This window comes from Myotis yumanensis, unplaced genomic scaffold (genome assembly GCF_028538775.1).
Source record: "Myotis yumanensis isolate MYYU_CA2020_CCGP unplaced genomic scaffold, mMyoYum1.0.hap1 SCAF_5, whole genome shotgun sequence".
NCBI classification, from domain to species: Eukaryota; Metazoa; Chordata; class Mammalia; order Chiroptera; family Vespertilionidae; genus Myotis; species Myotis yumanensis.
In genome coordinates, this window is record NW_027223756.1 from 17,936,295 (window position 1) to 17,962,755 (window position 26,461).

The 26,461-nt window shown below is 45.1% G+C and overlaps 1 protein-coding gene across 1 annotated transcript in view; it reads right to left on the minus strand.

The window, feature by feature from the left end:
• LARP1 (La ribonucleoprotein 1, translational regulator) overlaps positions 1-25,599 on the minus strand; it is an 81,496-nt gene extending 55,897 nt beyond the window's left edge. The window contains exon 1 of the mRNA XM_070414541.1: positions 25,495-25,599. The gene's annotated coding sequence lies outside the window, so the exon portion shown is untranslated. The remainder of the gene's footprint in view (positions 1-25,494) is intronic.
• Between the last annotated feature and the right edge of the window lie 862 nt (positions 25,600-26,461).

A 26,461-nucleotide genomic window follows, 5' to 3' on the forward strand; every position in this document is an offset into this window, starting at 1 on the left:
ATCTGGTTTTCCAGATCACCTAATAAATTCATAATTCTTTGCCCCTAAAAAAAAAAAGAGGTACTAAAGAAGGTAATGATTAAAGGTATCTCAGTGAATTTAAGCACAATTTTTAATAACTGCATTATATATACCTTTAATTCCAAGGTAAATGCTACTGGAATGCATATTTTTTTAAAAATATATTTTATTGATTTTTTACAGAGAGGAAGGGAGAGGGAGAAGGATAGAGAGTTAGAAACATCGATGAGAGAGAAACTCGATTCAGCTGCCTCTTGCATGCCCCCTTCTGGGGATGTGCCCGCAACCCAGGTACATGCCCTTGACCGGGATCGAACCTGGGACCCTTCAGTCCACAGGCCGACACTCTATCCACTGAGCCAAACTGGTTAGGGCTGGAATGCATAATTTTTTATTGTATTTGTTGATAAATAAATTCTGAAGATGTTCTTTACATGAGGCCCTCTCTAAACTTTGTTAATATGGGACATAATGGTCATGGTTGGTCACTCTTTCCAATCCTATATAAGAAAAGCCTAATATGCAAATTGACCAAACAGGGGAATGACAGGGGTGTGGGACAGCGGCAGGCTGCGGCGGAGGGGCAATGGGGGGGGGGGGGGGGCGGTGCTGGAGCTGCCCCCTGGTGGTCAATGCGCTCCCACAGGGGGAGCGCCGCTCAGCCACAAGCCAAGCTGAAGGTTGGTGTGCAGTGGTGTTGGTGGGAGCCTATCCCACCTCCACGGCAGTGCTAAGGATGTTCAACTGTGGCTTAGGCCACAGTCAGACATCCCCTGAGGGCTCCCGGACTGCAAGAGGGCACAGGCCGAGCTGAGGGATGCCCCTCCACTCCCCCCAAGTGCACGAATTTTTGTGCACTGGGCCTCTAGTATTCCTATAATTGGAGGTAGAGAGGGAAAGGTGCCCCTTATAGTTCATGAGGGGACCAGGGCTCTGTGTGGACAAGTAACTGGTTCACACCCCTCAGCAGTCAGTCTGAGCTGAACAAGTACTGCCAGCACCTGCTGTGCAGAGGCTGGAGGGGCATTGGGATCTACACATCCTGGGCTTCACCTGCCCTAGAAAGGGGCTTCTAAACACTGAGTGTCATTTTACAGATGGGCAAACTGGGGCCAGAGAAAATGGGACCTGCATGAGATTACATCTTACACTGAGGCTGTTAGAGCTAGAAAAAAGAGACTCTTTTTGTTGTTAATCCTTACCAGAGGATCTTTTTCCATTGATTTTTAGGGAGAGTGGAAGAGAGAGGGAAAGACAGAGAGAAACATCGATGTGAGAGAAACACATCAATTCGTTGCCTCTTGCATGAGCCCTGACCAGGGCCTGGGCCTGGGAGGAACCTGCAACCAAGGTATGTGCCCTTGACGGGAATCGAACCCGGGACCCTTTGGTCTGAAGGCCAATGCTCTACCCCCTGAGCCAAACTGGCTAGGGCAAAAAGAATCTTAGTGATTACTCAGTCTCCTCGCTTTGCTGATGATGACACTGAAGTTGAGAGAAGTCAGTTACTTATTCCAGGTCGCATAACTAGTCCATGGCAGAACCAGGTCTCACACCTGAGTATTCTGATCCTAAATCCAGTAGCTTTTTCTGCATAATGGAATTGGGATTTGAATTCAGGCTTTATTTATTCCTAACCCATTGCAGCATTCTATATACATGTGTTTAGTTCTAATACTAGTAATGACCCAATAGTTAAGAGTAGCTTTTATTTAGTAGCTACTATATGCCAGGTTCTATGAAAAATACTTGATATTCATTATCTCTTTTAATCTTCCCAATAAACCTAGTGATATAGGTATTAATTCTTTCTATAGATATTTGAGTTCTGACTTTGTGCTAGACACTAGGGCAGGCCCTACAGGTGTTAATTATCTTCAGTTACAAACAACTACAAAGTTCAGAAAGGAAAGTAAGGTGAGTGCCTGAGTCACAGGCAGCAGCCAGATATCCGAGTGGGCTTTTTCAGGGCAGTCTAACTCCACAGGCCTTCTTACCCACCACATCACTGTAAGGTCTGTCTCTCTTCCCTCCGTTGCCATATCCACAGGCATTTATAAAGAACCCATCAAATACATAGGCCTGGGGAAGATAATGAAAAACTTGAATCCTGTCTCTCCAAAAGTAAACTCTAATTGGGGAGGGTGGGAGTGGGGGTGGACCAACTAATTAAGCAATAGGTGACCTCAGGCCCATAAAAGAGGTAAGACAGCATATTATTTAAGCAGAAAGGGATAAGGATCAGACTAACTTGTGCTGTACTCATGACTTCGACACGTCATGTGCTGAAAACACATAGACACACAGAGTGAGAAAATCAAACCTGAAATATAAAAATGACAAAGTAGGTCCAAACACCGATTTGTAATAAATTAGGTGCCTGTGCTCCTGGTCCTGGCAACGTCCTAAGGAAAGACAGAGGAAGCCAAATGAGAGGTTAGAGAGCCGGGAGACCTGGTTTATAACCTGGGTCTCATCTCTGGCTTTGCCTCCTTCCTGGGCTTCTATTCCCGTGGTCGGCAAACCGCGGCTCTCGAGCCACATGCGGCTCTTTGGCCCCTTGAGTGTGACTCTTCCACAAAATACCACGTGCAGGCGTGCACGTACAGTGCGATTGAAACTTGATGGCCCATGTGCAGAAGTCGGTATTTTGTGGAAGAGCCACACTCAAGGGGCCAAAGAGCCGCATGTGGCTCGCGAGCCGCAGTTTGCTGACCACTGCCCCATCCACAAAGTGAAAAGCATAATACCTGTCCATCTGTTTTATGAGTGTGAAGAAAGATACTTTATTCTGTCTTTTTTGGGGGGAGGGTGGGGGGCGCATGAGTTATCTGTGCTTATTAGGAAGGAAAATTTAGCACACGTGGATGTGCAGTTTTATTCCTCTTTGAGTTTGATTTTCCAAAGGACCTTGTGTTTCTGGGAGAACTTGGGCTGTGTCACTTATCTGCTTCTGATATGAGGGGCTCCAAGGCAGGAGGCCTCTTTACACTGACATGGAGGAGTGGGTGGGGTCAGCAAAGGCAGGGGCCTTGGCCAAAACAAACAGTGCCAGCTGGGGAGTGTTTTTCCAAACCCTAAGGACTCTTGGGCTTTCTGGCACATGCCAAGAAACTTACTTCAGTTCATGGGAGGAGGCTCAACCTAGATCTCCTCTTGGGAAGCAGATGTAAACAGTAATAGTTAACGGGTAAGATGAGGAAGGAGGGAAGGTGCTGACTGTTCCCATAATACCTGGTTAACCCCCAGGGCAACCCTTCTCTATAAGTATGATTATCCCCATTTTACAGATAAGGAGGTAGACTCAGACAGTCCAAGCTGCTCAAGGGAGTTGGTAAAGCAACAGGATGGGTTTGCAGTGAAGACGGTCTGATAGAGAATTAACTTTTAACACATTCACTACTCTGAGTTAGAGACAGGCACCAGCCCAGCCTCCTTCTCCTCCTGTCTACCGAGGCAGCCTTTTTCCCCAGCCTTGCTACCCACTAATTGTTCTCCCTGTCATATATATGCACAGTACTTCCTCCTTATACAGGGATGATGTGTTCCAAGACCCCCAGTGGATGCCTGAAAATGCAGATAGTGCTGAATCCCATGTGTACTGTTTTTTTCTATACATCCACTCCTAAAATAAAGTTTAATTTATAAATTAAGCACAGTAAGAGATTAACAACAATAACTAATAATAACATGGGAAAATATAACACTATGCTGTAATAAAAGTTATGTGACTGTGTGTGTGATAGCCAATCTGATAACTGAGACAACTACTAAGTGACTAACAGCTGAGTAGCATATGTAGTGTGGATGTGCTGGACAAAAGGATGGGTGACATCCCTAGTGGGACAGCTCAAGATTTCATCCTGCACTCAGAATGGTGCGCAATTTAAAACGTATGACTTATTTTTAGAATTTCATATATATATATATGCAAATAGACCGAACAGCAAAACACCCAAACAAACAGTTGCTATGACGTGTGCTGACCACCAGGGGGTGCATGTGGAACATGGCGGGTGTTGGCCACGGTGGGATGGTGGAGCAGGTGAGTGGGGGTGCCAGACCAAGATGGGGCACTGGTCACTGTCATTGGGGTGAGGCTCTGGTGGTTACTGAAAATTCTTTGCTCCCGCGTGCCGTGGTCCCACCCAGCACTCACACCTGCTGCCAGCGCCGGCTCCACTCACACCCACTGACGGTGCCCAGTGCTGTCCTGATTGCTCAGCGCTGTCAGCGGGTGCAAGCGGCGGCTGCCGGCCCTGATGGCCCCTGAGGGCTTCTCCACCTCCCCCTGCTCCTGAGAGGAGATCAGGGCCGGCAGCCGCTCACACCTGCTGCTGGCGCTGGCCCCAGTCGCTCCAGGTGGTGGCAGGAACGGAGCTGCCAGCAGATGGGACTGGGGCTATGGTGGCAGTGGCCGGGCAGGGGTGCGGAGGATGGGCCGAGACCCAACCCTGTGCACACTGCAGCCTCATAGCCCACAGTTCCTTTCAAGGTGTATGAATTCGTGCACTCGGCCCCTAGTTTAATATATTCAGATTGTGGTTGACCGCGGGTAACTGAAACCATGGAAAGTGAAACCATGGGTGTAATAAATATACACATTATATATGTACAGTGGAACCTCATTTCTCAAACTTAATTCATTCTGGAAGGCTGTGGGAAAACTGAATCATTTTTTCCCATTAGAAATAATATAAATTGAATTCATCTGTTCCAGACCCCCAAATGATTCTGTTTTACCCTTTCTTATATACAGTACATGTCTATTGTACTGTTTAACCTATAAATAAACACTTTAAAAACAAAAAGGACATGAAATGTAAATGAAAATTTGACAAAAAGGAAAGGATATGTACAGTAAAAAATGAAAATTTAACAATAATTATAAGCAGCAACAAAAGCAAAAAAAAAAAGAGAAAATATTCACTGCACAATATCCTGAGATTTTAACAGTGGTAAACTGACTAATATTTGTGCATTCTCTCCTTTGTTTGACACCTGAGAGACTTATATAGATACCAGCATGAAAGGGTTGTCAGGTTGAGAAGCAAATTGTTCGAGATGGGAGACATTCGAGAAATGAAGTTCCACTGTACTTTTAAATGATAAAATATAAAATTAAAATACATTAATTTCAGCAAACAAAATATTTTTAATTTCCAATAACTTTTTTTAAAAAAAATAGAAGAAGGGAGCGCCCGAGAGAGATAGAAACATCAATGATGAGAGAGAATCATTGATCGCTGCCTCCTACATGCCCCCTACTGGGGATCAAGCTTGCAACCTGGGCATGTGCCCTGACCAGGAATCAAACTGTGACCTCCTGGTTCATAGGTTGTTGTCTAGCTAAGCAAAACCCACATAAAAGCCCACAACTGCCCTGGCTGGTTTGGCTCAGTGGATAGAGCATCAGCCTGAGGACTGAAGGGTCCCAGGTTTGATTTTGGTCAAGGGCATGTACCTTGGTTGCAGAATGGATCCCCAGCCCTTGTCAAGGGTACATGTGGGAGGCAACCAATTGATGTGTCTCTCTCACATTGATGTTTCTCTCCCCCTCCCTTCCACTCCCTCTAAAAATCAATGGAAAAATATCCTCGGGTAAGGATTAATAAAACAAAAAAAGCCCACAACTCAGAGGCAATCACTGGCAATATGCTGAAGTCTTTTCTTCTAGCCTTTCTTTCTATGTATATTTTACATAATTGAGATCATATTGCACATTCAGTTTTATATTTTGCCGCCCCCCCAACTCTATATTATGAGTACTTTCTCCACATCATTGCAAATCCCCTCCATACAGTTAAGTGTCGTTTATTAAGCACCTTTGGTATGCCTTACCTCACAGCAGCCCACCTTCTATTTGTATCACATTACATTTCTCAAAGAGTTTTCATGGAGACAGGACAAACGTGATTGTCCCAGTTGGCAGCTGAAGAACTGAGCCCCACAGAAGTTCAGTGATTTGCTCCTGTATGCCAGGGCACTATTCTGCAAAACCTCTCCAATAGCTTCAGATTGCAATAAGAATAAACTCCAGACCTCTTTCCTTGCCGACAAAACCCTCTGTGCTCCAGACTCACCCTCCTCCGACCTCCCCTCTCTTCTCCTCTCCCCAACCCTTGCCATGTGCTGTCTCCTTAAACACATGGAGCTCATCCCAGCCTGAGGGCTCTGGGACATAGCCCCCAACACATGCACACACACAAATACCATATACTTCTCATCCTTCAAGCTTCGGCTTGAACGGCCCCTTCTCAGAGAGACCTCCCTTTATCAACTTGCCTCATGTACTCCATGTCCCTCATATCAGATCAGAATCTCTGATTGTATGTGTTTACCTGCTTTTTGCCCATTTCTGCAACAATGTATAATCTCTGCGAGACTTGAGCTTGTGGCTATTTTGTTCACTCTTTAGTGTCCCCAGTCCTAAGCACAGTGCTTGGCATAGTAGCTACTTAATATTTTGTTGACCGAATGCTGTGTATCCTCTGGCAAGTTGCTCTCCTTCTCTGGGCCTTTGTATTCCCCATGTGTGAAATGAAGTGGTTGGAGGAGGTGCTGCTGAGAACCCCTGGAGCTCTGACTGTGGTTCTGTGACTAACATCTGGGCCTCGGACCCAGGAGTGAGCCTGCTAAGTTGTATCTCCATCAGCACTGCACACGGTGCATTGATTTAATCAGGCAGCAGGCACTCTGTAATTTAGTGTTCTGCTGTTCCCTGTCCCCAGTCCCTGGGCTAGGGACCGTGCTGTCAGATTTCCAGGATGATCCATTCTGTTCTCCCAGCTGGCAGGAAGGGTGGGCTGGGAGAGGGTGTTCAACCTGGAAACCCAAGGGCCAGGAGGATTTGTCACTATCCTGAACGGAAACACTGGAATTTTTGAGACATTTCACCAAATCCCCTAATCTCTGGTTAGAAGGGACCTTCCAGGATGGTGAGCCAGCTCTCTGCCGTAAGCCTAACTTCCCTCTAAACACTGCCCAGCAGTGATCCACTTGAAGTGCTCCGTCAGGGCCTCACTGCTTCTCTAGTGGCTCACCTCGCCAATGAATAGCTTTGTTTAGAAAGTTCTTTAATCAGCAGCATCGTGAAACATGAGGCAGTGCAGCATAGGGCAAAGGGCCTGGGCTCTGAGCCAGGCAGCCTGGGTGGAATCCCACCTCTGCAACCTATTGGCTGTGTTTGCTTGAGCAAGACAGGCACCCTCTCTGTGCCTCCATTTCGTCTTCTGTAAAAGAGGGGAACACTTGTTGGGCTGTTGGGAGTATTACAAGTAAAAATACCTAGCAGGAAGGCAGTAAATGTCTGTTACCATTAACTACTGCCTATGAGTGTTCTTATTGTTTTTATTATTTTATTCAGATCTTCTTGGACTCTGTTCTCTGGGTCGGTTGGTTTGTAAAAACACAGTGGTGGGATCCAGCCCAAAGACACAGGCCTGAGAATTCAGAAGGGTAAGCTCACTAGTGACTATGAGAACATTCACTTCACATCTTTCCCGGCCTCAGGATCCTCACCTGAAAAAAAGGAGCACATATCCCTGTTTTGCTTTTTACCATAGAACCCGCGCATAGATCAGATGAGGAATGAAACAAGAAGGCTTTTAAAAGTAAAAACTGTGATATAAATATGAGGGATTCATCTTATTTTATTGGAGAAATCCTTTCCTCTTTTAGCAAGGCACATTAGCTTCCAAACAGCAAAACAGCTAAACTCAACCTATTTGGCAAACAGTGTGTTTTTGGTACTTGTTGTGAATTTGAAGCTAATCCCTTCAGAAGCTTCTTTCATTAATGTACTGGAGCAAACATTTGGGAAGGGTTTATTTGTAAGCATTTGGTACATTCCTACAGGATGCAGGGCTTGGCTTGTCTGATTTCTGCCATCTTTGTTTATTGTTACAATTATTGATTATTTCTCCAGTTTCTCTCCTTCAGGAATTTGATTAGAAGGATCTGGGTGAGGTGCATTCACTTTGCAAATGTCAGCAGAACATAGGAGCGCTGCATAATTTCAGGAAGTCTTGTGTGACCTTTGTTCACTGCCCGTCGTGTCATGTGGACCTAAGGCTGGAGGAGGCTCCTAGAGTCAGCTTTCTCATTGTACAGATCAGAAACCGAGGTCCAGAGAGGGGAAGGTACTTGCCCAAAGTCACACAGCTAGTTAATGGCAGAGGCTAGGCTAGATAACCAGTTGTCTTGACTTCAAACTCCCTTCTCTTTCCAACAGTTGTATGGATCTTTCAACTTATCTAAATTAGCTGATTTGTATCAAAATCTTATAATTCAGAGGGGTTTACATCTGTCAAAACTCATTGAGCTGGACAGTGAAAAGCTATAAATTTAGCTCAGTTTAAAAAAGTGATAAAATGGTATGGCAGAGTCCTATTTCATGAGAGGGTCAGTGTCTAAGGTCAGCATTTAGGGCAAAAGTAATGTATAATCTAAAGGGTTTAAGGATTGTGCCAAGGAAGGCAGCACATTGGAGCCAGTGTAGTCTCTCAGTGTTTCTGTGGGCATGAGAATATCCTGCTGTTTCTTCAGAGGGTCCAGATGAGATGCTGGTTGGCATATAGAGGTTAGTTGGTGAGAAAAAATAATTTGCCTGGCCAGTGTAGCTCAGTGGTTGTGCTGCCCTATGAACCGTGAGGGGGCGTGCAGGAGGCAGTCGATCAATGATTCCCTCTCATCATTTTTTTAAATTTTTTTATTTTGATATTATTTATTCTTTTTTTATTGTTTTATTGCTTAAAGTATTACAAAGAGTATTATATATGTCTCCTTTTTTTTCTCCCCTTGACCCTCCGCTAGCCTCCCATGCCCCCCAGTGTCTTGTGTCCATTGGTTATGCTTGTATGCATGCATACAAGTCCTTCAGTTGATCTCTTACCCACCCCGCCCCCCCTCCCACCCTTCAACCCTCCCCAGCCTTCCCGCTGTAGTTTGACAGTCTGTCATCATTTTAAAAAAATATATTTTTATTGATTTCAGAGAGAAAGGTAAAGGGAGAGAGAGATAGAAACATCAGTGATGAGAGCGAACCATTCATTGACTGCCTTCTGCACACCCCCTACTGGGGATCAAGCCTGCAACCTGGGCATGTGCCCTTGAGTGGAATTGAACCGCACCTGAGACCCTTCAGGCCAGCGCTCTATCCACTGAGCAAAACTGGTTAGGGCCCCTCTCATCACTGATGTTTCTGTATCTCTTCCTCTCCTCTCCTCTCCTCTCCTCTCCTCTCCTCTCCTCTCCTCTCCTCTCCTCTCCTCTCCTCTCCTCTCCTCTCCTCTCCTCTCTATAATCAATAAAAATTTATTTTAAAAAAAGAAAAAGAAAAAGTAATTAATTTCTACAACAGAGTTGTATTCAGTAGGGTGAGATGCACATGTGGTAACCAAGACTGCTAAGGTAATGGTGGTTATAGTATCCCACCTCAGACAGACAGACAGACACACACACACACACATGCACACATGCACTCACTGAACTCCCTGAGCAGATTGCTGGAACAGGTTGCCTGAGGGCCTGGAACGGGAGACAAGGATCTGAGGATCCCTAGGAACCAGTGTGCGAGTGGAATCAGGGAATTTCAGGGTCCCTGACGGGGAGGGCTGAGGGGATGGGTGTTGGAACAGAGCTGGAAAGCTGGAACAACAGAGAACACCTCATTCAAGAGGAGAGGGGCAGGGTGGGAAACCCGGAAAAGCGCAGATCAAAAAGAGATGTTTGGAGGTAGGCTGGCTTTGGAGAAGGTTGAGCTCCCTTTTTTTTTTTTTTCCTTTCGTAATTCAATTCTTTATTAAGGAAATTCAATTCTTTTGTTACAACTTTAGATTTGTGCTTGCAAACATTTAACATGGGAGTGGGGAGGGGAAACCAAGAACAACCCACACCACCCTTTACTTTCCCCAGCTTCTGCTGCAGAAGCAGGACTTAGAATAGGGCTCCAGAGAGGGGTTTTCACTTGAACCTTGCCTGGCTCACGCTCTGGGGCCCCGAAATGCCTTCATAACCTGGGAACCGGGCTCATTGCAAACTAAATGTCCTTTGATAAGCAGACACCCTGAAATTTGGAGTGACCGTAGTGGGGGAGGCTTATCCACAAAGCAGACTATGCTTAATGAGATTAAATTTGGTAAGATTCAAAAAATGTGTTAGTCATTTATAATAAAAAAGAAGATTCCACCTTCCTGGTATCAAAGGGGTTTGTTCTTTTGAGGGTTTTAAACATTCTCTCTAGGATTGTGTTAAGACAATACATTTGTTCACCTCACAACCATTAGGATGGCTACTATAAAAAAAAAAAAGGAAGAGGAAAAGAAAAGCATTGGTGAGGATGTGGAGAAATTGGATCTTGTACACTGTTGGTGGGAATGTGAAACGGTGCAACCATTATGGGAAACAGAATGTATCTTTCTCAAAATTTTTTTAAAAAAAGAACTACATGATCTAGCGATCCCACTTCTGGGTATATATCCAAAGGAAATGGAAGCCGGGTCTTGAAGAGATACTTGCACAGTCAGGTTCATAGCGTTATTCACAATAGCCAAGAGGTGGAAACAACCCAATAGTCCATCAGTGGGTGAGTGGCTGAACAACTGTGGTATAAACGTACAATAAAATGCTATTCAGCCTTAAAAAGAGAAAACCCTGCCGCGTGCTACAACACGGATGAACCTTGAGGACGTTATGCTGAAATAAGTCCGTCACAAACAACGATACTGTGTAATTCCACTTATATCAAGGTATACAAAATAGTCAGATTCACAGAGACAGAAAGTAGAATGAGGGTTGCCAGAGGTTGGGGGATGGGGGGAGAGGGAGCTGTTTAATGGGTGGGGAGTTTCAGATTTGCAAGATGAAAACGCTCTGGAGATCTGTTTTGTAACAATATGCATAAAATTAACACATTAATTGTAGACTTAAAAAAGGTAAATTTTATATTGGGTGTCTTTTATTAAAGTTAAAAACAAAAAACTAATACATTTGCCTGTAGACTTCCTTTTACTCATTGAAAAACCACTGATTACAAAAGAGCCTATATAGTATGATTCTACTTTTGTCAAATGTCATTTCTGTTCTGACATGTGTACATTATTACATTAGGATATGCCCCCAAAGATTAACAGTGGCTATCTCTGAGTACTGATTTTATTCTTTTTGCCAATCTGTGTTTTCTAACGTTTTTGTAAGAGAGCATTTTGTTACTTATTAAAACAACAACAAAACCTTTAGCCCATGCAAGCCTGTCTTGATATCCACAAAATTTACGTAAGTTGAATTCATATTTTCAGGTTTTATTTTCTATATTAGGCCCAGTGCATGAAATTTGTGCACATTAAAAGGGGATTAATTAGAGGAAATATTTTAATATTGCTATTTGCCCTATCTCTATAATACAAGTGTCAGAGATGAAAGAAATTAGTAAAATGTATATGAAAATCTTCCTCCTGTCAGAGTCTGGGGCGCACCACAGGACCAAATCAAGTCCCTGCCCACCCACATGTGTCTCAAAATTGCGTGAGACCCAGACCTGGTCAGCACCCCGCCTCATTGGGCTAGATCCAAACCCGGCCGGTTCCACCCTTGTTAAGCCCTGCCGGGCAGGGGGCGTGGCCTGAGGTCCACCGTCAAGCCCTGCTGGGCCCGGGGCATGGCCTGAGGTCCCCCCGCCTGGTGCCAGGGTAGAGGGCATGGCCTGAGATACCCTGTCAAGCCCCACGGGGGTATAGGGGGGGTGCGGAGCCTCAAGTCCCTGCTGATAGCTCGTTAAGGCTCCTTACGGGAACTCGGCCTCCACTGTGGGTACAGCCATCTTGTGTTATGGAACCCCCCCCCCCCCCCCGCCCCGTCCCCGCGGTGGGCGCCACCATTTTGTGGCAGAGTGACAGTCAATTTGCATATTCCCTCTTAATTATATAGAATAATTAGAAATCACTGCTAATAATTGACTTTAACATAATAACAGTAATATTAGGGCAAGCTTAATCTATGCCAGGCACTTGTGTTTTTCATGAATTATCTCATACAATAACCCTCTGAAGTAGGTACTATTATTAAACCCATTCTGCAGAGGGTAAATGGTACAAATTCATTTATATATGTCAGAGCTATGTTCACATCCACGGCAGTCTGATCCCAAAGCCTGTGTTGCTGCCAGCCTGGCTATTATGCTCGACCAATGTGACGCACTTACCTGCCATCTTGTTCGTGGCTCCCTTCATAAACTATAAACATGTAACTTATATATTACGTAAATTGTTCAAACAGCACTCCTACTGCTCTTTGATGGCTTTAGAATATTTTTTTTAAAGATAAGACACCCTTCCTTTAGAAATCCCAAGCCATGTAACATTCCAGGTGGGTCCAGACAGCTCATGATTGACCCAAGCCTGGGGAGTAGGAGTGGTCTGGGATTGTGGGGCTGTACTCAGGACATTCACCTTCATCTGTGTACTAACTGCACCGCACACTACAACCACAGGACACACCACCCCGGACCAACTCCAACCTGAGGGGAGGGCAATGGGCAGACAGGAAAGGCTATCAAATATGGGAATTGTAATAATATGATTTATCTCAAAAGAACTTACAACTATGTCATTAACATTTTATATTCAGACAATTTCATCACCAAGGATCTCTGAGTGTCTTACAGATGATTTAAATACAGATCACATACATTGCTGGAGACAAAGTCTGTAGTTTTAGAAGATAATTACAATTCCTTCCCCTTTGGAATTCAGATAATTGTCTATGGGATGGTATGCCCACCAGACACATGAATAGATCTAAACCTGAGAATTCTGAACAGAGGGCTGGAAAAGGTCTTGAAGAGCAATTTGTCCAGGAAAAACAAATAAATAATCTAATAAACATAATACCATTTTAAAATCCCCTGCTCATACAGACATTATCCATCAATTATAGGACTCCTCCCCACGAAGGCCGGACTTGTCCTCAAGATCATTCTCAACGTAGCACTCTAGGCAGCCCCCACCACCCAATCAGAGTCAAACCCTATGTGCCATCCTGAAAATTAGTCTACTCCCCTCTTTCCAATGTGACAGAGAGGGGACTGAAGTTCAGAGAGGTAAATTAACTTGCTCCAAGTTACACAGTCAGCAATGCAAAGCTGAGGTTTCCAAATTTCAGCTTTTATCGTAATCTCCACCCCGACTCTTGGCTCTGTTCAAAATATACTTGCTAGATGATATGTTTTGCACCAGACTCCTCTTTCTTGAACGAGCGATTTGCTGAGTGACAATGGGCCTACTGCTTAACCTCTTTCAGCGTCAGTTGTTTTCAAGTTGAAAATGGAGCTGGTAATCCGGGTTCATATTCCTGCCTCTCTTACTAGTAAATTGGAGTGCTCTTTTGAGAAATGTCTGCTGCTTAAAACTCTGTGACGATGGGCAAAGGATCAGATGTTTTGCAAGCACCTTGCTCAGGTAAGGTACTGTGCTCCTGCTGCAACGTGGTTTTGCTCTGGAGAGTATAAAAACGAAGCCAGACATTGGCTGGCTACGGTGACCTGGCTACGGTAAGGCCACTTGGAGGTGGCATTTGAGCAAGAACTTTGGAGATCAATAGGATTAAATGTTTATTTTGATTATAAAAGTAATACATGGTCATTACATAATTACTGGGAAAGACAAAAGGTCAAGAGGAAAAATCACTCCTATTTCCTTGATCCATAAGCCATGTCAACATTTTGTTTTATTTTTCTTTTCTAATATCCTTTTACGCCATGCATCGGTATTTAGTTTTTTTCTCCTCTCACACGGTGGTTGTTAATCTATGCATGTCATTTTATATTTTGATTTTTTTTAAAGTTTTCATATACTATGAGAGCGCTCTTAACCCAGTAATTCAACTTACCTAGAGTAACCAACAGAGATGCATACGTACATATGTTCCCAAAAAGGCATGTGCAAGCAGCACTTTCTGTAATAGCTCCAAACTGGAAACAACCTGACTACAGTATTGGTCAATAGAATGGATAAATACATTGAGTCATATACACAAAACTGCAAACTATACTGTGATGAAAATAAACTAGAGCTACATGTAGCAATGTGGATGAATCTCACAAATAGGGTTTTGAGAGAAAAAAAATGCCACAAAAGAGAACTTTTACATCCACTGATGTCAAAATGCAAAACTAACCATGGTATAAGATGTCAGAACAGTGCATACCCTTGGGGACATGGCTAAGGACGTTGAGGGAATGTGGGGGGAGGTATCTGATTGTAGGTCACACCATACAGCTGACGTTTAAACAATACAAGTTTGAACTGCACTGGTCCACTTACACATGAATTTTCTCACTAAATACAGTTAGCCCTTTGGATTTGCAGATTTTCTGCAATCTGCAGATTCAATCAACTGCGAAGGGAAAACAGTATTTTCACATTCCCAACTGTATTTTTCCAACTGTGGATCTAAAATACCATTTTGATCCATGGTGGGTTAAATCCACAGATGCAAAGGGCTGACTATAGTTAAGTCTTTGGGGCGTCAAAAGTTATACATGGCTATTAACTGTGCAAGGGTCAGTGCCCCTAACCCCTGCGTTGTTCAGGGGTCAGCTGTATAAGTACTTGGAGAAGTGTATCAAGCTATACATTTATGACTTGTGCACTTTTTATATATGTGCTATATATAGGTCAATGAAACTGTTAAGTTGTTGTAAGGAAAATACATCCATCAGGCACAGGGGGGCAGGAATGTCACTCTGGGCAGAAGGAACAGCACAGAAAAAGTCTCAGAAGTGGGAAGTGGAAAACAATCCAGCCTGCAACATTGGTGTTACAGTTTTTTGTATAAACAAACTACCCCAAAATTTAGGGCTTAAAAACAATGACATCTATTTGCTCGTAACTGTGACTTGGCAATTTGGGCTGGGCTCAGCTAGATAGCACTGCTAGTCTCATCTAAGGTCACTCATGTGGTTGGAGTCATTGAGATGGATGCACTGGAGGGTCTAGGATGGCCTGTGCTATTTACCCTTTTTGCCTGCTCCAGGAAAATGGATCTGGGCCCTTTACAAATCTGTTTGTGTGTTTTTGCCATCTGGCAGGATGCTCCGTTTTGTCCATAGAGGGTGCTGGAGAGACATTAAAGGAAGAAAGGGTTTTTGCTTCCTGGTTTCAGTGGGCTGGCTCACTAGGAGTAAAGAGAACTCTAAAGAAAGAAATAGCAGATCCATGCCTCACTCAAGGTTGGTGCTGTCTGTGCCTTTCTCTCCATATGTTTCCAGCAGGACAGTCTCAGTTTTTGTGGGTTTTTTTTGCATGGCAGCAGAGTTCCGAAAGGGTGAATGCTGAAAATGCAAGGCCTCTTGAGGCCAAGGCCTAGATGTCCCATAATATCACTTCAACTGATACCTATTAACCAAAGTAAGCCATAGGGCAAGCCCAGATTCAAAAGGAGGAAAAATGGACTCTATCTCATGACTGGAGGGATGGCAAAGTCACATTGCAAATGGGCATGGGTAAGGAATGGGAGGAACTGTTACAGCCATCACTGCAAACCATCTACCACAGACCCACAGCGTCAGAACAGCAGGATACTATTTGAGAGTAGATTCCTTGACTCTACTCCCACAGCTTGCTAAATCCAAATATCTGGGGTGGGATCTGGGAGTCTAAAACTTGAACATTTCTCCTCTTCCAACCTCAGCCCAGCTGATTCATATGCATTAAAAACTTGAGAACTATCTATGCTCACATACTATTTATTTTCATTCGTCACTCTGAAGATATCTTTCTATTGCTTTCTGGCTTTCATTATTTCTGCTGAGCACCTGTCAGTGTTATTATTGCTCCTTTAAGATTTTCCCCTTATCTTTGGATTTCAGCAGTTACACCATAGTAGGCCCTAGTTCAGGTTTCTCTTTATTTCTTCTGCTTGAGTTTTAAAGTGATTCTTAAATCTGTGGCTTAATGTCTTTCACCAACTGCTAGGGTCCAACCCCAGCAGGTCCAGGGGTCCCCAAAGGTGTGGACGGAGTTGGTGAAGAAGGAATGACACGGAGACAGCCTTCAGTTGATCAGCAGCCTAGTCAGGACCTCTAGCCAGGATCTCCAGCCAAGTTCTGGTTAGGATCTGATCAGGATCTGATGTTTATTGTCTTGTTACATCTGTATTTATACCAGTCGATTTTAATCCTGTCAATTTCTATTGCAAAGGTTAGGGCGTTTCTTATCTCCATTCCAGGGAGTAAAGATTATGTAGCTTAAGCGTGATTGTTTGTAGTTAAAGTGATTAACTACCCGCCTGGCACTTAGTTAAGGGGTTGTATCCCCTCCCTAACCTCAGGGAAAAATCCCCACCTGGGAAACAACCTTTCTCGGAGAGGTGACCTTGGTTAAAACACATGGCGCTAAGGAGAGCAAACATATTAAGAACAATATGCTATACATGCCAGGTTCTTGAAACATATGCTGTGCAGATGTTTCTTTCCTGTAGCAACTGTGTCAAGCAGCAAGGATGGACCGGCTTCCGGCAACCAACTTTGGAAAATTGTTGACCACCATCAAATATTGCTTCATTTCTTTTCAATTCTCTTCTCTTTCTTCTTCCCCCTTCCCCTTCCTATCCCTATGCCCCACCTTCTTCCTCCTCCCTCTTCTTCCTCTTCTTCTTTCTCTTCCTCTTCTTCTTTTCCTCCTCTTCTCCTTTTTCTCCCTAGTCCTTTCCTCTTCCTCTCCATTACTACAGCCCACCTTGGACTTAAATGATATTTAGATTTTCACATGTTCCCCATGATTCTTTTCTGTATTATATGTGCTGTAGTCTGGGTACTTCCTACTGACCTTTCAGTTCACTAATTTTATCTTTAGCTGTGCTAATATATGATACTATATCCATCTATTGAGTTCTTAATTTCAGTTATCGTATTTCAGTGCAGCAACCAGTGATATCTCACCATCTTTTTTTCCCTTGAGGGCGGGAGGCTCTACTCCTGGAGGATTATGGTTCTCTCTATGCAGAATACCCACCCTAAATCCTGTTGATAATCTCTCAGCCATGAAGGCAAGGGTGGGGGTAGTCCTTACTTCTTAGGAGTCTTCAGGACCCCACGGCCTGCTTCCTTCCTGCTGAGGCCTTCCTGAAACCTGGTAATCTGGAGCGGATGGAGAATCCCCAGCTCTGATGTCAAGGGAGCAGGGCTGAAAACCCCCAAATCTTTCTCTCCCACTAGTTCCCACACAAGTCCATATAGCAGAGTAGATAAGAGCACAAGATCCAGAGAAAGATAGACCTGGTTTCAAGTCCTAGCTCCACCACTTCCTAGTACTGGGTTTTGGCCAAATCTCTTAATTTTCCTGACTCAGTTTCCTCATCTGTATAATGGAGTTGATAACAGTGCCTAATTATAGAACTGCTGGAAAGATTAAAGGAGGCACAACAAATGGTAACTCTTACTTTTCCTCATGTTATTTTCCCTCTGGAATATATACAAATCAGAAGGAAATAGTACAGCTAGAACTAGAACCTGTGTCTTCTGACTCTCCCTCACTCCACCTTTGTTCACATCATCCCTAAAATTATTCATGCTTTGGGATTAAGGCAGTGCTTCCCAACTTTTCCCATTACAGTACATGATTTGATACCCTTTGGTTTAAACTAATGAGATTGTTTGAAGCCTGAAGGTCACTGTCCCATCAGAGTTGGGGGCTGTGATTACCCCAGGCTCCACCTGGCCACTTGATACCTGAGGGCTCTAGATCTCGACACACTTGTAACTTGTCACTGTCCTCTTGCTGGGGACCTTTGGGTTAAGGTGTTGACAACCTCTGGTAAGAGCCAGCACTGCACTACCCAGAGTGACACATTAACCCATTGTTGGTAAATCAGTCTCAGACCAGTTATTTAGTCTCCTAGTGGGAATCCAGAGGGCAGAGCCCAGAACACGAAAATTGGGAAGAAAATCTGATGTTCACTGCAGTCCAGGCTGTGCCTCAAACTCATGTGATCTTGGGCAAGTCATTCCCCTTTTCTGGGATTTACTTTTCTGTCTGAAGCAGAGAGGAGTTAGACTAAAGGAAAGATAGCCATGGTCCCTGCCGGCTCTGACATTCTAAGAATCCGGGATTCTATGAATTCTCCATTGCTTGGCCGTAACCTGTTCCTGGTGACCTGATTCCCGCCTCTGGTTCATAAAATGTAGCAAATGGTAGATTCCTCCCACCCCACCCCTCAGCCCCCACAGTGCAGGTCCTCCCAGCTCTCTCTACTGGCTGATCTCTGAAAATAACCCCATGTCATGTGCCCTGCCCCCTTCCTCTGCATGTCCAGCTTCTCCAGGCCGCTCCATCAGACTCTGAGAGAGGAGCATGCCTAGTTTCCCGAATCATCCTCTTCCCACAGCTCCCGGGGCTGGCGCTCCTGTCTGCACTCGTGCAGAAGACAAGGGGGACTCGAGCAACAGGAGCGTGGCAGCCTCTCTGGAGGAGGAGGGAGGCTGGAGGCAGATGCCTGGAGTCTGGGTTGCCATGCTCTAGAGGCTGGACTTGGCCTTGTGAGCAGTGAGGAGACACCATGGGCCGTGAAGCAGAAAAAGGACATGGTCAGAATTTAGTCAGAAAGAGTTTGGGCTCCATGGAATCGGACTGGAGCACACAGCGAGCTAGAGCTCGGGGGCTGGTAGAGAAATGCAGGCCAGACAGATGACATGGCGGTAGGGGCAGCAAAGAGGAGGATTTAGGAGGTCAACTGGCAGATTGGGTGACTGACCAATGGGCTGTTCACCCACAGTCTGACAGGAACACTGGGATGGACGACTGGGATATCCTGTTGTGGTATAACAGGCCCGTCTGGTTTGTTGGTATGGGTAGGAAGACTCCGTGGAGAACTAGAAAGGGTCTCAGGCAAGAAGACAAATACATTAAAATCCCTTCAACAGTTCTGTATACTGCTTATGACTTCTCTTATTTGGTCCTCTCAACACCCGTGTATTATTATCTCTGTTTAGCGGATGAGAAACTCGAGGTAGTGGCAGAACTAGAACCTTGAATTCAGGCCTCCCTGACTTGTGGGCCCACACTGGGCCTTGGAAGACTGCTTCCCTGAATGGTTGGCAGGCAGAGGTAGTGGGACGTTCCCTTCCCTCCTCCACGGCCCCCCCAGCCACCAAAGGGCAGTGTGCCTCTAGCACAGCGATTTCAACTGGCGTGCGGCAAGAATTTTTAACACATGCAATACCTTACTAGTCAGGGGCACTGACTTCTTAGATTGTCAAATAAAAAAATGACAACAGCCAACACAACAATAGCCGTCCAGTATGAATGAATCAAAATTATACCTTTTCTTTTTGTTAGATCGGCAAGAAAACCAATATGTTTTTTGGCGTGCTGCAGAATTTCAGTAATTAGTTTATGTTCAACAAGGTTGAAGATCGCTGCTCTCTAACACCTTCACTACTCTCCACCACGGCTTTGCTTTGTGTTATACGAAGAGGTGGGTGGGGGCAAAGGGAAGGTTTTTGACATTCAGGCACAAATGGGTGAGCCCTTTTTTACAAAGTGATCTTATATAAATTATGAAGATGAACTCATAAAGAAAAGAACCTGCTCCGGCTGAAGCAGAGGCAGTAGACTCAGAGGTATCTGCTTCAAGAGGTATCTCACTTGCCCCCACTGTGTCGCACCTTCATGACACTTCCAGAATTCCCGGGGTTCCATGGCCCACAGTTTGCAAACCTCTGGACTAGCAGACTCCCGCTTGAACATCCTAGAGCAGTGATGGCGAACCTTTTGAGCTCTGTGTGTCAGCATTTTGAAAAACCCTAACTTAACTCTGGTGCCATGTCACATATAGAAATTTTTTTGACATTTGCAGCCATAGTAAAACAAAGACTTATATTTTTGATATTTATTTTATATATTTAAATGCCATTTAACAAAGAAAAATCAACCAAAAAAATGAGTTCGCATGTCACCTCTGACACGCGTGTCATAGGTTCGCCATCACTGTCCTAGAGGGAGGAACTCTCAGCCTGCTCTGCAGATAGGATTCAGGGACTTGGATGGAAAAAATTCTCTCTCTTTTTTCACTAGCCTTTAACTCAAGTTAAATGCTATGTTCCATAATGAATGTGGGCAGTGGCCACAGTAATATTGAGGTCCTGTGACGCTGTCACCTGGAGAAATCACCAATATTTTCATATCATATTAGTCATTGTAGTTCTCTCAAAATATCATCTATGCTCCTCATTACTTTAAAATTACAAGTTATTCTACCTGCTGCCAGATCTCTTTTCAAATGTATTAATAAAGAAGGTATATATTAGTCTATCACAAACATTTTAAAAAAATCTTCAGCCCTGGCCCTAACCGGTTTGGCTCAGTGGATAGAGCATCGGCCTGCAGACTGAAAGGTCCCAGGTTCGATTCTGGTCAAGGGCATGTACCTTGGTTGTGGGCACATCCCCAGTAGGAGGTGTGCAGGAGGCAGCTGATCGATGTTTCTCTCTCATCGATGTTTCTTACTCTCTATCCCTCTCCCTTCCTCTCTAAAAAATCAATAAAATATATATATATATATATATATTTTTTTTTTTTTTTTAAATCTTGAGCCCTGGACAATTTTCTCAGTGGTTAGAGCATAGGCCCTTGGGCCAAAGGGTCACGGGTTCAATTTCCAGTCAAGGGCACGTACCTTGGTTGCAGATTCGACTCCTGGTCCAGTCAGGGTGAGAGTGGGAGGCAAGCAATCGCAGTATCTATCTCACATAGATGTTTCTCTCTCTCTTCCCCTCCATCCTCCCTCTTACTCTCTAAAAGTCAATGGAAAAAATATACTCCTTGGGTGAGGATTAAAAAAATTTTTTTTTAATCTTAATAACTATTTTGACATGATTGGCTTCCTTTGTAGTCCTATATATTTTATTTTATGCATTTAAAAATATACTCAGAAGGGCTCCACTGGCTTCACCAGATTGCCAGAGGAGTCCATGACATCAATAAGGTTAAGATCCCCTGTTCTAGGACTTCTCTTTCAGAACAGAGGGGGCTGGGAGCTTACTGAAGCCTGCCTAAAAGAGGGTATGTAGGGCCTAGGATCCCTGGGGCCCCATGCTCCGATGTGCACTCTCTGAGCCCGAGGAAAATGAGACAGGAAACTGGGGCAGGAGCAAAGGGATTCTAAGAAGTGGAGCAGAAGCCAACAGGCTAGGCTGGCAGGGCTCAGCCTACTGGGGCCCAACAGAATTCTTTAGCCCAAGCCCAGCCAGGCTTCTTAGGGGAGCCAGGACTCCTGGGTCCTGGTCTTGCTTCTGTCATTTCTCTTCCCATTCTCAGTTTCCTTCTCTGGGCTAATATAGTGAAGCACCAGTGGCTTCAAGGTCAAGAGAGACCCTGCTTCTGGATCTTACTCTGCCTTGCCTTGCTGAGTGACTTTGGACAAGTCATCTCCCATTCCCAGACCACTTTTCATTTCTGTATAATTTTTGGCATGAGTACTGTTACAATTCCTTGCTATGTCCTCGGTAGACATCCATGATAGAGCTCAGCGTATGATCATTCTATGCCCTTTGTAACTTCAGAAGCCTTTTAAACACTCTACCAATTGATTGGAATTGCAAATAAAGTGAAATGTACTTGCTATTATTGAACTAAATGATCTACATCTAAGGCACCATCTGCATTTCCGTCTCTACAATTCCATGGCTCTAAAGATCTGATCTCAGAAACCCAATTAAGACACTAGGTAGATGGGAAGACCTATAAAACATGGCTATTTCTGAGCCATATGCTTCCACGTGGACGTATGCATGAGCGTGTGTATATGTGTGTAACAGAGAAAGAGAGAACATTCTCAGCTGGGCTGTAGATTTTCTCTCTTGCACCTACAGCAAAAATGAGGTCAGAATAGGACCCTCTGATGCTGAAACCTCAATCAGCATCCTGGAAGGATGAACAGAGGCACATGGAAGTCAGACTCTGATCAAAGTGTTGGGAATGGGCCTCACACCAGGCCCAACTTGTCCCCAAGCGTTTTGTGTCACAAGGAACATCAGACATGCAGTGCAGTGGAATGATGGTGACAGAGTGAGGGTCTGCCATTTAACAGATAGCACTGGCCAACTCCTAGTGTCATTCACACAGACTCTGATCACACACAGCCAGGTGGCCAAGATGAGGATGTGCTGGAGACTGTGGCTTCTCCCCCAAGCAGCCCAGAAAGTCTCTAGGGAAGCTATTTCAGAGTGCTAACTACTCCAGGTTACAGCTAAAGCCAGGAAAGGTGCCATCACTTACCTAAAGTCACAGCCAGTGTAAGCCAGTATTAGGACCAGGGTCCAGGTCTCCACAGGCCCTCAGGGCCAGGCTGGTATAAACAGAAAGTGGGCTGGGTAGGAAATAGTAGGGAATGATGGGGACTGTGGCAAACTAGAGGTTACATGTCCCATTTAAAGGCAACAGCTTATAATCAGTTCAAGTTGATTGTTGGCACATGAGAAGATGGACCCACACCTTCCTTCTGGTTTTTAAAGAGAAGTCAGAATCTAGATTTTTATATTAAAAATTCCATTTTCAAATGTCAAAATTTTAAATGTCAGCATCTAAATTTTTAAACTGTTAAAACACTATGTAGGCCAAAGAAAACGTATCTGGAGACTTTAGCATTTGGCTTGATTTGCAACTTCTGGTGGGATTGGTAAGAGCCCAGGCTCTGGATTTAGACATAAAGATCTGAATCCCATTTCAGCCACTTGTTAACTGAGCAATCTTATTCAAGATTTGTAGTCTCTCTAAGCCTCAGTGCTCCCATCTGGAAAATGGGAATAATATAATGGGCTACTGTGATGATTCAATGACGTCATGAATTTACAACACTTAGCAGAATCATTAGCCCATAGTAGGTTCTCAATAAATCTAGTTCCTCCACCAAACAGCCTCTAAGCTTCATGGTGGTTGGAGGAATAATCCATAGTCCATCCATCTCAAACTTATTTTTCTCTAAGCTGTGGGTACTCCATGTCCATGGAACTCAGACACCCGACGCCCTCAAACATGCTCTCACACACCCTGCCACACCCTTGGGAGACTTTTGAGATGCCAAGGCTGGTTACCAAGGAAAGATGTTTAAGAGGCTCCCCTAGGGTACAGCTGCAACCTGCTAGTGTTGGTTAGAAGAGAGGCCTCCCCCAGAGAAGAGGGCTGGCTAACATGGCCTCCCGTGGGTCTTTACAGAATTAGAATTTTTCAACTTTAATTTTGTTAGCCCCTGCGCACATGCACACACACACCATGTGCCCAAAGCCCTGGGCAAGAGTGGCTGCCTCTTCTGTTCCTGGGAAACTTCTGTTCTAATTCTTATTCCATTTCATTTTCCCACAGCCCCACTGGGTAGGAAGGGGGCTCACTGTCACAGTCCTGGGAACCAGTGTTCCCTGAAATTGATGTGCTCAGCAGGGAGCTGCTGGGGAGGAAAAAACGGGGGGGTGGGGGTGCCGGGGGAGTTCAAATGACTGAATGAAAGGTGCTGGGTACCTCGACTGGCCCTTGGAAGCAAGGGGCATCAGCTTCATGTACTTGGGGAACAGTACTGATTCCAAAGCACTTACTCATCCAACGTCGCCCTGGAGCCTCCTGCTGCCCCCAGATGGTGGCAGGGGTGTGAGGGGCCCCATTTTACACATGGGGAGGAAACTGACCCAGGTGTCTTGCTCTGAATCGATTTATCTAGCCCACTCCGGTCTCCAAGATCTGGGAGTCTCTAGCGGAACGTGCAGGTGGGTTCTGAGTTCCTGTCCTATGCTTAACAACTTAACAACAAGGGCTACAAGGCAGCCAGCACTTTTGACATTTCCCCCACCCCCCATCCTACTGTAGAATTTGGAAGAGATTGAAACAGAAAAGTGACTTACACCCAAGGTGACCAGTGGGTCTGACTCTAAAATGCATGCTTTAAGCATCTATTATACTGCCTCATGCATCAGGGCCTCATTCCAGGCCTGGGTTTCAGTTCAAGGAATCATTAGGAAATACCACTACTCAGGGAGCTGTTTCCCCTGCTTTCTGTTTATATGAGTCTACATTTCAAAACGTCCCAAGAAATGATATTTCAAAAAGTAAAATAATTTACTAAGCAGCCATGATTCCATCAGAATCAGAATAATTCTTTATCATGGAGGTCACATTTACCATCCATTACTCTGTTTCATCGATTCTAAAATGCATGCTTGTGAATTTAAAACATTTTTGAATCTGGATGCATCTTAAAATCTGTAGAATCTAAGCTTCCATGAAATACACTATTTTATTTGGCCCTAAGAATAATTTTGGTAGGAAAGCATTGCCAAAATTACACCACCCCTCTTTCACAGCTGGGAAAACTGAGGGTCAAAGAGGTTAGGCAGCCCTAATCAGTTTGGCTCAGTGGATAGAGCGTTGGCCTGTGGACTGAAGGGTCCCAGGTTCGATTCCGGTCAAGGGCATGTACCTTGGTTTCGGGCATATCCCCAGTGGGGGGTGTGCAGGAGGCAGCTGATCGATGTTTCTCTCTCTCATTGATATTTCTAACCCTCTATCCTTCTCCCTTCCTCTCTGTAAAAAATCAATAAAAAATATATTTAAAAAAAAGGTCAAGTCCCGTCTCCTGATTCCCAGCACAAGCTGCGTCCACCATATACTCCTGGCTTCCAGGCCCTGCACTCACACCTACCTATTCCCATCACCCCTGGCCGCCACTCTCCAGCAGAGGCCTGAGGGAGATCCCCCACCCAGGTCCCAGCCTCAGTCAGAGGTGGGAGGAATCCTGTGTGGGGACTCCTGGGAGCAGTCCAGCCCCACATAGAAAGTTTTCAGGTCAAAGGCTTCCACTTTCAAGAATACATCTCATGTGTGAGGCAGCATTGTACAGACCAAACCTGGTTTTGGGGTGTGAAGGAAGTATTTCTGCCCAGTGCCCCCCATAAACCATGCAAGCTAGATGTAGGGTTCCCCGACCTAGAGTCCCCATAATCTGGAAATTACCCACAAGTGCTCTATTTCTCATATTTCAGAAGGCCAAACGAAAACCAAATATTGACTCTAGATAAGATCTCACATACAGACTAAAACACATTCCTTTGCTTTTGGTTTAACCTACATCAGCTCTGTAGTATTACCATGGTTTGCTCCTGATGACCAGAAACCACTGATTGGCTATCGTAAGGCCCCAATTAACATACAAGGGGGAAAACCAATTAATGACTAATTGCATGACAGGTACAGCTTGGCAGTCAAAAATCTTTCAGAACAAGGGGGTGTGACAAGGGAAAATAATAAAAGGGAAAGCTGACGTGGAAGTTTGAGCTTATTCCCCAGGTGGGGAACACGAGGCTCGGAGAGCTGGAGTGACACAGCAGGGCTGGAACCAGCACCCAGAGTGTCTGCCCCTTCCCGCTCCGGGAGAGGATCTGCCCACCGCACCCTGCTATGCTGAGGTTCAAGAAGCCAGAGCAGCAAGACTCACCAGGGCTGCTGAGGGGGCCAGGACCTGGAAGCGTCTTCTCCCTGGCACCTGTGGGCTCCTTCCTGGCGGGCAGCTGCCAAGGCCACGTTGTCTTTCCTCCCTGGGTGTCTGCCAGGGCAGCTAGGCCTGAGGCCTCCTGGAGGGGCAGCTCTGGGTGAGGTGAAGGCCTCTCTGAGCAAGCACCCTCTCATGCCCCGAGTGACCAGGCCCTTGCGGTCACAGTGTGGCCATGGAGGGCTGAGTTACCGAAGCTTGCACAGCTGCCTCCTGGCATCCAGGGAGCTCTCTAGGTTGCATGGCTGGTTTTCTTGCCAGCTGCTGGGTGCCTTTAAGAGAATGATCGCAGTTCATTGGCTGAGCCAAGCTCCCCCTACCTCTTTACCTGAGCAGGTGAGAGCAGCTAGGCTAGGGGGAGGCCGGGGACTCAGGTGAGTAAACAAACCATGGCAACCTGCTGGCTCTCCCCTCCTCCATGCCGGGTCCTGAGCTTCCTTCCTCACCCCCACCTCCAGGGACAATCTGGGAGTAAAGAAAAGGCAAAACATTCTGCACAGTGCCTAATGCTGTTCAGTTCACAAAGCTTCACTATCTCACAGGAACTCTAGACCAGAGTTATTAGTATACCTTTTCTTTGGGATGGAGAAACTGTGTGCTTTTTACAAAAAAAAAATTGTTATAGATATCAGAGGAAAGGAGAGGGAGAGAGAGATAGACACATCAATGATGAGAGAGAATCATTGATTGGCTGCCTTCTGCATGCCCCACACTGGGAATTGAGCCCGCAACCTGGGCATGTGCCCTGACCAGGAATCGAATCATGACCTCCCGGTTCATGGGGTGATGTTCAACCACTGAGCCACATTGGCCGGGCATCCTTGGAGGGGTGAAACGACTTGTCCAGTTCACACAGCTCTAGGAAGGAAGGTGGGCAGAGTAGGATGGTGTGAGGATCCGAAACTGAGTCTCC